The following is a 13,530-nucleotide window of genomic DNA, read 5'->3' as shown; positions in this document are numbered from 1 at the left end:
ACTCTTGTGCACACTATAAAATATGGCATAACTTAAGAGACTTTAAACTTTAGTCTCATTCTATTATATTGAGATATATGTTAAAATTCTATCGATCTCAATGAGCATCATAATTGGATGCTTAAGTCAATTTTGTTGGAATATGCACAATAACTTCTTGGCATGCAAATATACATTGTGCTTCTGTTTTACCAACATTCCACATTTTTGAAGTCATAAATAGTAAGTACAATGTATAATATCAATACTCCTATCGAGTATGATATTGTGTTCTTGTGGTACTTATAATCTGAGATAATCATAAATGTTCTTTTGTTATTGACATTCTAGTGGCTACATTAATCCACATCTTTTTCTTTAAACTAAGTGTCTATGTTAATCCAATTTTGGGATTATTGAATTTCCTATTTTGCTTTTATGGATTTTCATAGTCACATTTTTGTAAAACTTGGATTAATTGAATGTCGTAGAACATTTATTGATTTTGACTATATGTAATTACACTCTTAATAGGCTATCCCTATAAGTAATTACTATTCGTGTACCTATGTGGATATATGACTTCTGTAATATTGAAAACTCATTGGCAGAACCACTAACCACAGACTCATAATGATTTGATCAAGTCTATGTTATTTTGGGTTAGTGGGAGTTTGTTATAGCATTTTTTAAAATGCTTGGGCTATTCTTTAGTGACATATTCCTTTTAATTCAAACGTGTCACTATAGATTCATCATTTGTTAGAAAAGTGAGTCTTTGATCTGTATGATTTGTTTTCCCTATCGGATTCAATTTCTGCAGCATTAAAGCTTACTTCTCTTTTGAATGATTAGTGCTTTGACCATACATATAATTTTAAATTTTAAATTCTTTATGACAAGTGTATTTTTTTATTCTTTCAGTAATTGAGTATTGTCATCCAAGTGGGAGATTGTTGGATTAATTATTTAATTAATCAATTATGGATTGACAATAATCAATTATTATAAGTTGATGTCATAATATAAATTATGGTCTATTGTGTTAAGCACTAATTATATGATGAATTTGAGTGATTGGGCTTTTGTTACTGAATGGACCGTGATGGGTTGGACCATTTAGATAAGCCCAATGAGAGGTCCCTGCCCTCAGCCGTTTAGCTATTTAAACGTCATCCCATTAGACGGTTAATTATTCTGAATGTCATGGTGAAAACCTAGAGCTAGACGGAATGAGGGTAGTTATCCTCTCATAGTTGTCGGCGTTGTCTACGTTTATCCTTCATCAACCTAATTCAAAGGTACACAATTTCTTGTTCCTTCTTTTGTCACTGATAATATGCTATAATTTGTATCTAGTGATCTGGCTAAACATTAAAACTTTCATCACAAACTTATAAATATAAAATTACATAAAATAGATATGAATAATCGATATTATTATTTTTTCAATTGAAATAAATAAGGTAAGATTGAATGAAAAAATGATAAGTTATAAACTACTTGAATTAACTTACCAAAAAAATATATAAACTAGTAAAAATAAGTTATAAGCTCGTAAGAAAATGATATTTAACAAACAAAATAAACTATAAGCTATCAATCATAAAATAACTTATTGTGCATGTTAAATAGACATTTATTCTCAAAATACATAATCTCTCACTAATTATAAACACTCATTTCGCTTTTCACACTTATATCAAATGAAATTGTTAGTGTAACTAATATGTATATTTTACGTATACACTATTGCTAAATTATTACTTGTTTGTAGTTGATAATATTAATAAAATGTATATTTTTGAAAAAGAAGATATATATATATATATATATATATATATATATATATATATATATGAGTAATTTTTTAGTAAGCTTGTATTTTGGGCCAAATAACTAGAGACGAAGTGTGTAATTGATCAACTCTTTAACTTTGACATATCAAATATATATATTTTTGTAAGGATATCAAATATACTTCAAAATAAATTCTAATTTTAAGTTGAAATTTTGAGTTTTTTTCTTTTTAGATGTGATTCTTAGGTTCATGCATGTTTTGATTAGCTTGTGAGAGGATTTCAAGTTCTTCTGAAAATTTAAAATTGACTTTGTTGTATACGAGAATTTTGATCATAATTGAATTTACGAGAGAACATATTCAAACTTGAAAAGAAAACAAAAATCATTACATGTCTAGAATTTGAAAAGGCTCAATTTGAATGGATTTACTTGTTTATTTCCGATTCAGGATTCAACTTTCCCGTTATCTAGTTTTGTTTTACCGTGAAAACCTCATAATTTTGAGCTTGTTTGGAACAACTTATGAAAACAAATTGTGACTTATACAAAAACAATTTCACTTTTTAATCCTGTGTAGTGGAAATAGCTTATTCATTCATAAGTGCTTACTTGTGATATTTTAAGAATGCTTATTCATTCATAAGCATAATACATAAACATACTTATAATGAGAAAATGATACTTATATCAATGAGTTTTGTTTCTTTCTTTTATTTGTAAATGATAAAGTAATTGATACTTAAATCTTCGTTGTTTAGAAATTAGAAGTAAGTGATGGCTTTCAACTAGGCTGGATTTTTCCAAATGCTTCAAAAAACCTTTTTCTCCATACTTCCCAAGCCATTTTCCAACACCAATAGCGCCTCGAACAAAATTTGAAAAAACACGAATCTGCAAACAATACAACGACAAAATGTATATGGATATTTTGACTGACTAGTATTGATAGCATTGTTTAAGTGTAGTCTTATTCCATTGTGCATGCAACAGGTAAGTTCGGACGGGGTGATGATTATCAGATGTTGGAATTGATTTGTGTAATGTGTTTATAATTGTGTTTTTCTGTTGTTAATTATTTAACCAGATTTTTGTGTTTTCGATTCAGGATTCAACTTTCACGTTCTCCATCTCCGTGAAAACCTCTATCAATTTCAGCATCGAGTTCGAGGTACACTACAACATTCTAGTATTATGTTTATGTTTTTTGTTTTGGTAGAACATGTTTTGGGGTATGTATTTATGTATCTGGAATCGAAATTGTTCACAAGAGTCATCAACTTCTTTAATAGTTTTAGCAATTAACTATATTTATTTATGCACTTTGAATTTGAATTGATTTATTTGAGTTTGTTTGGAACAACTTATGACTTATACAAAAACAATTTTATTATTTCATCACGTGTATTAGAAATAGCTTATTCATAAGTGCTTATACCATAATCACTTATAATATTTTAAGAATGCTTATTATTAAGTGAACGATCATCCTTTATTATTTACTTGTTATTAGATTATAATGAGAAAATGATACTTATATCAATGGATTTTTCTTCTTCCTTTGTTTGTAAATGATACACGTAATTGATACTTAAGTCTCCGTTGTTTAGAAATTAGTTAACCTGTATGAGTTATAGATAACTTCGCGAATCACCAAAGACAACTTTTCTATTTCCTTTTCAGTAGGACGATCCATATTCTTGTGCGAATCAATTTCAGTATCATCGAGTTCTAGGTACACTACACTACACCATTCTAGTATCATGTTTATGTTTTTTTTTGTTTTGATAGAACATGTTTTGGTGTATGTATCTCGAATCGGAACTGTTTCTTTAATTGTTTCAGCAATTAACTATATTTATTTACGCACTTTGAATTTGAATTGACTTATTTGAGCTTGTTTGAAACAACTTATAACTTATACGAAAACAATTTGACTTTTTAATCTTGTGTAGTAGAAATAGCTTTCATAAGTGTTTATACGATACAATCGCTTACGATATTTTAAGAATGCTTATTATTTTATCATTTACTTGTTATTAGATTATAATGAGAAAAATATACTTATATCAATTAATTTTTTTCTTCTTCTTTCTTTTGTTTGTTTTAATGTTTAGAGATTCATAGCTTATACCTAACTCCGTTATGATTGGTTATCCTACTTTTTCCAAAATATTCCACTTAACTTAAGTCACATTATAACCTCGGAAGACCTCTAAAGTGTGTATGTCGATACTCGACTTTGAATGACTGTTTAAAATCTCTTCAAGTTTATAGCAAAATGCATTGACATGAGTGAATGTCGTATGCCATAACCAACATTACTTGCTATGATATTTGGTGAGAAAGTGAATAGTTAATTGAGTGAGGTTGAAAAGATGGACTATATTCTTAACATTGACAACAACATTGTTGCACACCACAAAAAAACACTTACATACATAGTGATAAAGAAAGAAATATTACTCGAATTGGAACACTTTAGTGATGCCGATTGTTTTTGTTTGTACAAGAACACTTTCATCATTTCCACTAGTATATTTTCAGAAAATTTGTAACTTCTTTATTGATTCTTCAATAAACAAAAAGATAGACAAAAGTAAATAACAATCATAATAATTGTTGTATTGGAAAAAAGTCATAATAGTAATTACTTCGTATAGAGACCATAATCTTCATTTTGGATTTAACATAGAAATGAATCATTAGTTTTTGCACATAAATGATGAGCATTAGACCATGCATGTATGTAGTAAAGTGAAAACTTATCATAGAGGAAATCTATACCTGAGATAACACATAAATGATGATTTTTAAACAATACTTATCATCTTTTTATGCACGATAATGACCTGAAAAAACAACACAAGAAAGTCCAAAATCTGTGTAAATGGCCTATAACATGTTGACTTATGAAAACAACTTATGACTTATACAAAAACAATTTGACTTTTTAATCCTGTTTAGTAGAAATAGTTGATTCATTCATAAGTGCTTATACGATGATTGCTTATGATATTTTAAGAATGCTTATTATTTTATCATTTACTTGTTATTAGATTATAATGAGAAAAAAATCCTTATATCAATGGTTTTATTTTTCTTTCTTTCTTTGGTTTGTAAATGATATAGTAATTGATACTTAAATTTTCGTCGTTTAGAAATTAGAAGTAAGTGACGACTTTCGACCAGGCTGGACTTTTTCAAATCTTTCAAAATGCATATGGATATTGTGACTGACTAGTATTGATAGCCTTATTTAAGTGCAGTCTTAGTTCATTGTGCATGCAACATGTAAGTTAGGAGGGAGGGGGTGTTGATTATGAGAGCTTAGATTGATTTGTGGAATGTGTTTATAATTGTGTTTTTTCTGTTGTTATTTAACCACACTTTTGTGTTTTCGATTCAGGATCCAACATTTCCGTTATCCAACTCCGTTTTACTGTGAAAACCTCATAATTTTAACCATCACAAGGTACAATATACACTGCCATTCTAGTATATCCTTCATGTTTTTTTTTTGCAAAACTTTACTTTATGGATTGTTCTTTTAGTGTAATCTATATGGCTGTTAGATTGCTTAAGCAGCTGCAAATTAGTTAAATCGTTATTAAATTGAGCACAGTTTTTTTTGTTGGGTGGATCAAATTAGTTAAGTGATTTCATACGATATTAATGCAATATCATAATTAAACAGATGGCTAATTACTCATCCATCCGGCCCAACAGAAAATTTTCAGCTCAGTATACCATGCTTTCACTAACGCAAGCTCCGGATTGTGATAGATGCAGGACCGGTATATCTAGTATGCCAGAAAATATGTGTGTTAAATGTTTGATTGAAGTAGCCAAACGAATGACTCAAGTTTAGGTTGATAACAACCGGTTACATAAGCAAACCACTGACATAAAAGAGGCAGCCGTAAGTTCGTTTTCACATTTATTAATTTATTTGTTTATTCATATGTTTATTTATATATTTGTTTTTTAACACAGGCAAAATACAAAACTAGGCTATGTAACAATTGAAAAAACTTTGGAGAGCGTCGCATCAAAGAGAAGTGAAAATTCGCCCATGGGATCGATGAACTGAGGTTACTGCCTCATGAATGGGCATGAGTTGAGCCATGTTTACTATCATTGTGATGACATAATTCTTTTTCTGTTCATGTGTAATTTTCATAATATTTGAAGTGACTATAATTGTAAATTTATTTGGTGGTTTGAAAATAAATTTGTATAGACTAAGCATTAATTAACCTCTATTGGTTGTGATGACAAATTTTCTTTTGTTGTTTGACATGTGTAAATTTGAAAACCCTTGGAGTGGTTTAGCAATATTCTTGCAAACACTTTTCTCCTACTAACATTGATAACCGTTCTATTCATAATTTTTTGTGTACTTAAGCTTATAAATTTGTATATTAAGATCAAATCGTTTAAAAAATGGGTTTGGACAATTATATTCTATTTTAAGTTGTGTTGAATTAAAATTAAAAATGTAAAGAAGATGATCCGTGTAGGATGTATCATGGACAATTATGTTAAAACTATCCATATAGGTTGATGGTTTGGTGTCTAACACAATTCTTGCAAAAGTTGTGGCGCTGGATTATGGGAAGAATGAATATATTTAATAAGTTGTAAGGTATTTTCATAGGTCATGATATAGTGACTGGAATGGAATAAGATTCAAAAGGTACACATTATTTGCATAAGCTGCATTGTTCCTAAGAGTCTCATTTCATTTTCTAGTATCATGGAGGTGAGGGGTGGACCAAGGGCAAGGAAATAATCAAAGATAAGAAATACCAAAAGATATTGTAGAAATTAATTGTTGGAGATCGTGAGGAAATTGGAACTTCATTAGTCATAAAAAAAACACTAAATTACAGAAGACATAAAATATTGTTGACATATGGCAAGAAGATAAAAGTTATGTAAGGATGAACATAATATCACGCAACAAGAATAATAAGTTCTTCACTTGCACACAACAAAAGCTAAAGTAAAGATGAAAAAAATGTAATTTATTTTTTTCACACTTTGTTGACTGCTTAAACTTAGTGCCATCTTGGCTGAAACCAGCTACCACTCAAGTATTCTCACATGATGAAAATTTACCACTTCATTTTGTAATGAGTTGTGGTTATTTATTTCTAAAGAATAAAACACAACACTTTGGCCATAAAATCTAGAAAAATAAATTTTGTTTTCCATCCCAAGAATGTTTGCCACAACATAAAATGTTGTTTTGCCAACAAAAAGCATATGATTTTTTAGGCTTTCAACCTTCGTTCATGTCATTGTAGACTCATTCAATTTGAAAACTTGAACTTTAACACCCTAATTCCCAACGTTGAGTTAATAAGTAATGCAAATAAATTTAAACTAAAAGGATGTTAATACTCATCAATCATTCATTCAAATAATAAATAATATGTCATATTTCAAAATGCGGAAAATACTTCAAAAATATTTCATAAAATAAACAAGTCTCATTCTCAATCGTCATTGTGGAAAACATCATAAGAATTTCAAATACTTAAACTTCCTAAAATTATACATTCAACTATTGACTCCAACCCTAGTGTTATAGACCATAACACGTAATTATTCGACTACATAAGTAATTAGATAATAGCTACAAAAGTGTATCTCCGTCGCCACCTTCTAAACATCCCGCAACTAGAGCTCATTGTCTTGAGTATCTGTACTCCAAAAGTACAGACACCATAAATACAAAACAACAACAACAAATGGGTGAGAATATTCATCATAACATATATTGAGATACATGAATAATATATAAATAGGCATAGAATCATTGATCATCCTTTACAGCATATTCACAATTCTTCATCAGGTTATACAACATCATTAACACATTATCATTATCATAATTTTTCAGTTTTAAAACATTAAAGAAATGCACATATCACTCACAATAGAAACACGTTCTGAACAGTGACAGCAAAATCGCAGTTCAGCTGCGATTTCGGCTTGTGGAAACCTTTTCGACTCCGTTTTCGATCTAATACTCTCCAAACTTGACTTTAATATTCAGCCCATGATTAACCTATCATTCAAACACTAATTCTTCGTTAACCTACCAAATTATCCACTCTTTTTAAGGTTAAAAAAAACTCAATTCAAAAACCTAAATTAGTTTTCCTCAATTCTCATCTTTCAACTCCATCTTTTAATTTGTTCGTCATTAATCGCTCATCATCATCTCAGATCATAACAACAACATCATCTTAAGAATTAAACAACCCCTGTTATAATATTAGAATACCCTAAAGTTAAAGGATTCTCCCCCTAACCTCGAATTCTTTGAAAACGTAGCTTTTGGTTCAATTCTCCTTAGTCAGGGTTTGTCTTCTTTCCTCTCTACTTCTCTTTGGTTCTCACGTTCACCAATAATGTTTTATGAATTTCTATTCCTCCATTTATACTAGGAAACTAGGTTAAATTCTTATTATTATTACTTTTCTCCTCTCCACCTATCATAATTAACCCCCTCCTCCCCCACTTATTTATTACTTCTATTTTGCACCTCTTATCTTTATTATTTATTATATCATTTCTCTCTTTATAATTTAAATTCACATAAAATATTAATAACCACCAAAACTCTATTTTTCAACAATGACACACTATTTTCTCCCTAAAAATTATTTTTCTCACATTATTCACTCGACTAGCTAACTCCTTACTTCCTCATTATTCGTAACACCTATAACCACAAAGGATTTATTTTAATAATATCAAGCCTCTATAATAATAATAATAGCAATAATACTAATTTTGCCCAATAATAATATTAATATTATCTATTAATAACACTAACAATTAATATTAAAAATAGGGGTGGTACATGAACCGCTTTAGCAAAAGGCCTAATCACATTCAACTAAAAAGTTCTTGAAGTTGCTGCTACATGGAGCTTGAGGCTCCTCAAGTTCTTCCCAACTTATTTTTCCTCTTGTTACTTCTATAACCGCTAACTTTCATGTAAGGTTAAGAAAATAAAACAACCTCTTAATGAAAAGCAGGACTAATGTTGTAGATATGAAGTTTTCTTCCTTCAACTGTGATTTAGCCACAACCTCCATCCCAGGGGATATGATGTCGTAATTGGTAGATAATCTTTTATCCAACTCAACGGTCACACATTCAGTAGTGGTTGGGGAATGTGACATGGTAAAACACCTAATATGTTTGATTCATTTATGCCCTAATAGAAGGGGTAGCGCTTCTTTTGTCATCCAAAAAGGCCTAACGACGCAGTTTATTGTCTGCTTGTCTTTTATTCATGTGTAAGTAATCCTTGATATATATATATATATATATATATATATATATATATATATATATATATATATAACAACAATTCCTTAAAAAAGAATGTTTACCTTGAAAAAAGTTTATAATGTATTTGTATTTGAGATCATGCTTCAGATTCACAAAACTGAAGACATTATACTTATCTGAGAACACAAAGAACACGTTGAAAGATCATCAAACCTTGACATTGACATAGAAGAAGAAGATATGTCCATTGAATTGGTGGTGCAGCTAGACGAAGGAGTTTATTACTGGCTCAAAAATGCAAATAATCAAGCGCATCGTTAAGATGTTTTGCAATCACTTCAACCACATCTAGGACAAATGCAGATTCACTATGAGCTTTATGTCGTTCATCCTTTAAATAGAGTACATCGCAAATATACTTTCTTTTTCTCTAATATGATGAGAATTTCCTATTTCATCTTTGAATCTACCAGTCATCATATAAAACATATATGTGAAAAACATAATCAAATTAAAAATAGTTCTAGTATACATATGACTAACATATTTTAAAAACAAACGACTCAGAAAAATTGAAGTATGTTGTATCTTCCATTAACCATCTTGAGTATTAAGACATGCGACCTCTTTCACCTTCTGGATTAATTGCTGGACAAGCAAAGGTCGAGTCAAGACTATATATAAATAACACTCTATCCTTAATGATTTCTACCTTTTCCCACGCCCATTGATAACAATCAAATTTGTAAACACAAATTGTAGTAACCCTATCTAGTGCGCGGAAAATTTCTATTCGAAATAGTATGTTGTTGGTTGGATGCTATCAAATAACTTATGTGTTCTTGAAAACTAGCATGTGGATGTTTCACCATGAGGTCAAGTGTGCAATTTATTTCAAGGCCATTGGGTTGAAGTTTTTCAATTACTACTAGAATAAACACAAATGAAATCCACATTCCTGCGTACAAGCAACCATTGGATCAAAAAGTCAAATCTATAATCAAAAGCTTCAACTTCTTGGAATCCATTCTAGATGCAATATCAATTTTTCTCGAGAGTATGTAAACTTGTCAAAATCAATTTTGACTCTCCAAAAGTGAAATAAAAAATACACTAAACCTATTATTAAGATTCAACTACTCTTCAAGATAACTGAAGATAATAATTATTTCAAATTAATAATCAATGGTTCAACAAAAAAGCTAACAAATTTATAAACTAGTGAATTTGGCAATACCTTTAACACATGGAATTCCTCCGCCCTTGCAAATCCATTGACATGTCTACTAATTATATATTAATATAATATAGGATGTCGTTATGTGATCAAATATCTTTATGATAATTGTATTATTTATTTACCAATTAGAAACCTTAATTGATGTAAAAAAAACCTTAATTGATTAGTGATCAAATTAAGTAATAAATTTAATTAGATTTTTAATTTTGATAATCATTTGAATATTTAATTAATTGATATGAACTCAATATGAGTGGATGTAAGGATAATCCATCTTAGGGTCCGTTTGGTTCGAGAGTTTTGGAGGGGAGGGGAGGGAATATTTTTAATTTAAAGTGTTTGGTTCAATTTTTAGAAGGGGAGGGGATGAGAGCAAATTTTATTCCACTGCCAAAATTATCCTTATATTAATTTAAAATCTCAATATTATCCTTATAATAACATTTATTATTATTTGGTTATATTATCCTTGAAACAATTTTTTTTTATATTATTATTATTATTACTAGATAATCTTGTAACAACTTTTATGATTATTATTATTAGGTTATATTATCCGTATAACAACTTTTATTACATATTAATTATTAACAACTTTTCATTGTAACAAATTTTATTACTACTTGTTTTATTACTACTTGTAACAACCTTATTACTAATCCATTATTTCATCGTCTACATCGTGTTGTTATCGATTACATCGTTATTTTTTTGTTACTTTATTATTCTTATTTAATTAAGTTTAAGGGTAAAACAGTAAAATAATTTTAAAATCCCTCCCCTCCCCTTGCGAACCAAACACATTTTTAATTAAAATATCTCCCATCCCCTCCCCTCCTAATTCTCGAACCAAACAGACCCTTAGAATTATTGGAACCTTAACAGGTCATCCGACTATATATGGGACATACCACATATTGCCTTTTCTTCCCATCTAAAGAGTACCTAAGCACATAGGGAGTGCATGTTAAGGAAGAACAATAAGCCAATGGTTGTCTATATTTGTCTTTCTTTCAATGTGTTTCAGGATTATCGTCGTTGTTGATGAGAGACCTTTCAGCATGAATCCATGTATTCATATAATTCTTGATAGATCAACATGTTGTAGATCCTAAAATTTATACATGCTAATATGTTGATTTGACTTCTTCAATAAGTTGATTAGAGCTTTGGTTTGGCTCGGTAGAGGAGCACAAACAAGATCTTAGTGTGGATCAAACTAGGGATGCGATTGACTCACACTTGAGAGAGTATATTGTTAGAATTCAAGTATTAGTGGTATCAAAGTCATGGTTTGGCTCGGTGGGGAGCGGGGACCCTAGTTTAGATCAAGCTTGATGCAATTTACTCATATTTGAGGGGATGTTATTGGAATTTAAGTGTAAGTGATTAACCCCGCATAGATAGGAATAGATGAATGTTGAATATACAAGACTGTCCCGTATATTCATTACCTTTTTGGCTCGGTGGGGAGCGGGGACCCTAGTTTAGATCAAGCTTGATGCAAGTTACTCATATTTGAGGGGATGTTGTTGGAATTTAAGTGTAAGTGATTAACCCCGCATAGATAGGAATAGATGAATGTTGAATATACAAGACTGTCCCGTATATTCATTACCTTTAAGTTTTAGATTGTGATGTCAAAGTCTCTTAATGATTTTGAATGTTTAGCTCATTGTCGCTCCCAACTCCTCGGAGTATCCAACAAATGATAATCTTTAAGTTTAATTTATTGGGATTTTTTTTTTGTAGTGGCCGGGGTTTGAACCACAGACATTGCATATTCTATGCATTGTCCCCATCAACTGAGTTAAACTCACGAGGACAATAATTTACTGGGATTATTATAGAGTTTTTGGTTTTAATACTCTTTCGCATGGATCCTATTGTTGGATTTAGGATTGTGACCGAGAATTCATTGCAGGAACATGGTATTTTGGATTCGGACTATATATATATATATATATATATATATATATATATATATATATATATATATATATATTTTTTTTTTTTTTTTCGTTTCGCGTTTAAATTTTTGATTCTAGTGTTTTATGAAACTATGGAAGTCTTAACGAGATTAAGTTATTGTCGAAAAAAAAGGGAGAGAAATATTCATATATACACAAAATATTAGAATGGCTCCACTTAAGCCTAATCTGAAGCATGTTTTTATATATTTTTAATTTTCCTTCAAAAAAATATATTTTTAATTTAATATAGCTACCCATGTTGTAAGTGGACATCACTTATTCAAATATGAGCAAGTTGATTAAGAATAAATTTTTATTCAATGCTATAAACCAATGAACTCTACTTTCTCCGTAACACCTTAAGTGTTAGCAACTATTTAAGAAAAGAAAATATTAATAAGTGTTTTAAGAATTCTCTTTAAAAACGATCAAGTGAAATACATACGAGTCTTCTTAAAAATTAATCTCACTATATAAGTAATGAGAATGAGACTCACTAATTTTATTGAACGGTGTACATTTTAACGTATTTTAGAAGGAGTGTAGAGGGCGAAGACCATCTTCTAGTTAATTTTTGAAATGAAAGGTTTAGATATGATACGTGTCTTATAAATTATTCAAACTTTACTGCTAGCTAATTCAGAACTAGGATGGTATGGTAATAGTATATTGTGTAAGGTTTTTTTTTTTTTTTTTTGAGAGAGTATATTGTGTAAAAGCTATATTACACTATGATCAAATTATTTTAAACTATCATCAAATTATATATGTCTCAATAAGCAAATATTTGTTGAGATATTTTAAAAATTAATATAACCCACTTGGGTTGGCCTAGTGGTATTGGCTTGGAACCTGGGAGTGTGCTCCTCCTCGAGGTCTCATGTTCGATTCTCGCTGGTGTCAATTCAGGTGATCGACGCACTCGCTGGTGTCAATTCAGGTGATCGACGCACACGTGATCGACGCACACTATCATCCTTTTTACAATATCGGCATAAAACCGATGCGGTGATAGGTGATCGACGCACACGTGATCGACGCACACTATCATCCTTTTTACAATATCGGCATAAAACCGATGCGGTGATCGACGCACTCGCTGGTGTCAATTCAGGTGATCGACGCACACGTGATCGACGCACACTATCATCCTTTTTACAATATCGGCATAAAACCGATGCAAACTCTGAGGAATATTTTTGCTTTCTTTTTTAAAAGGAA

Source organism: Medicago sativa, chromosome 2 (genome assembly GCF_051527215.1).
Source record: "Medicago sativa cultivar Bolivia chromosome 2, Bolivia_mono, whole genome shotgun sequence".
Lineage (NCBI taxonomy): Eukaryota > Viridiplantae > Streptophyta > Magnoliopsida > Fabales > Fabaceae > Medicago > Medicago sativa.
The sequence above is the reverse complement of the archived record's forward strand: the minus strand, read 5'-3'. Positions refer to the sequence as shown.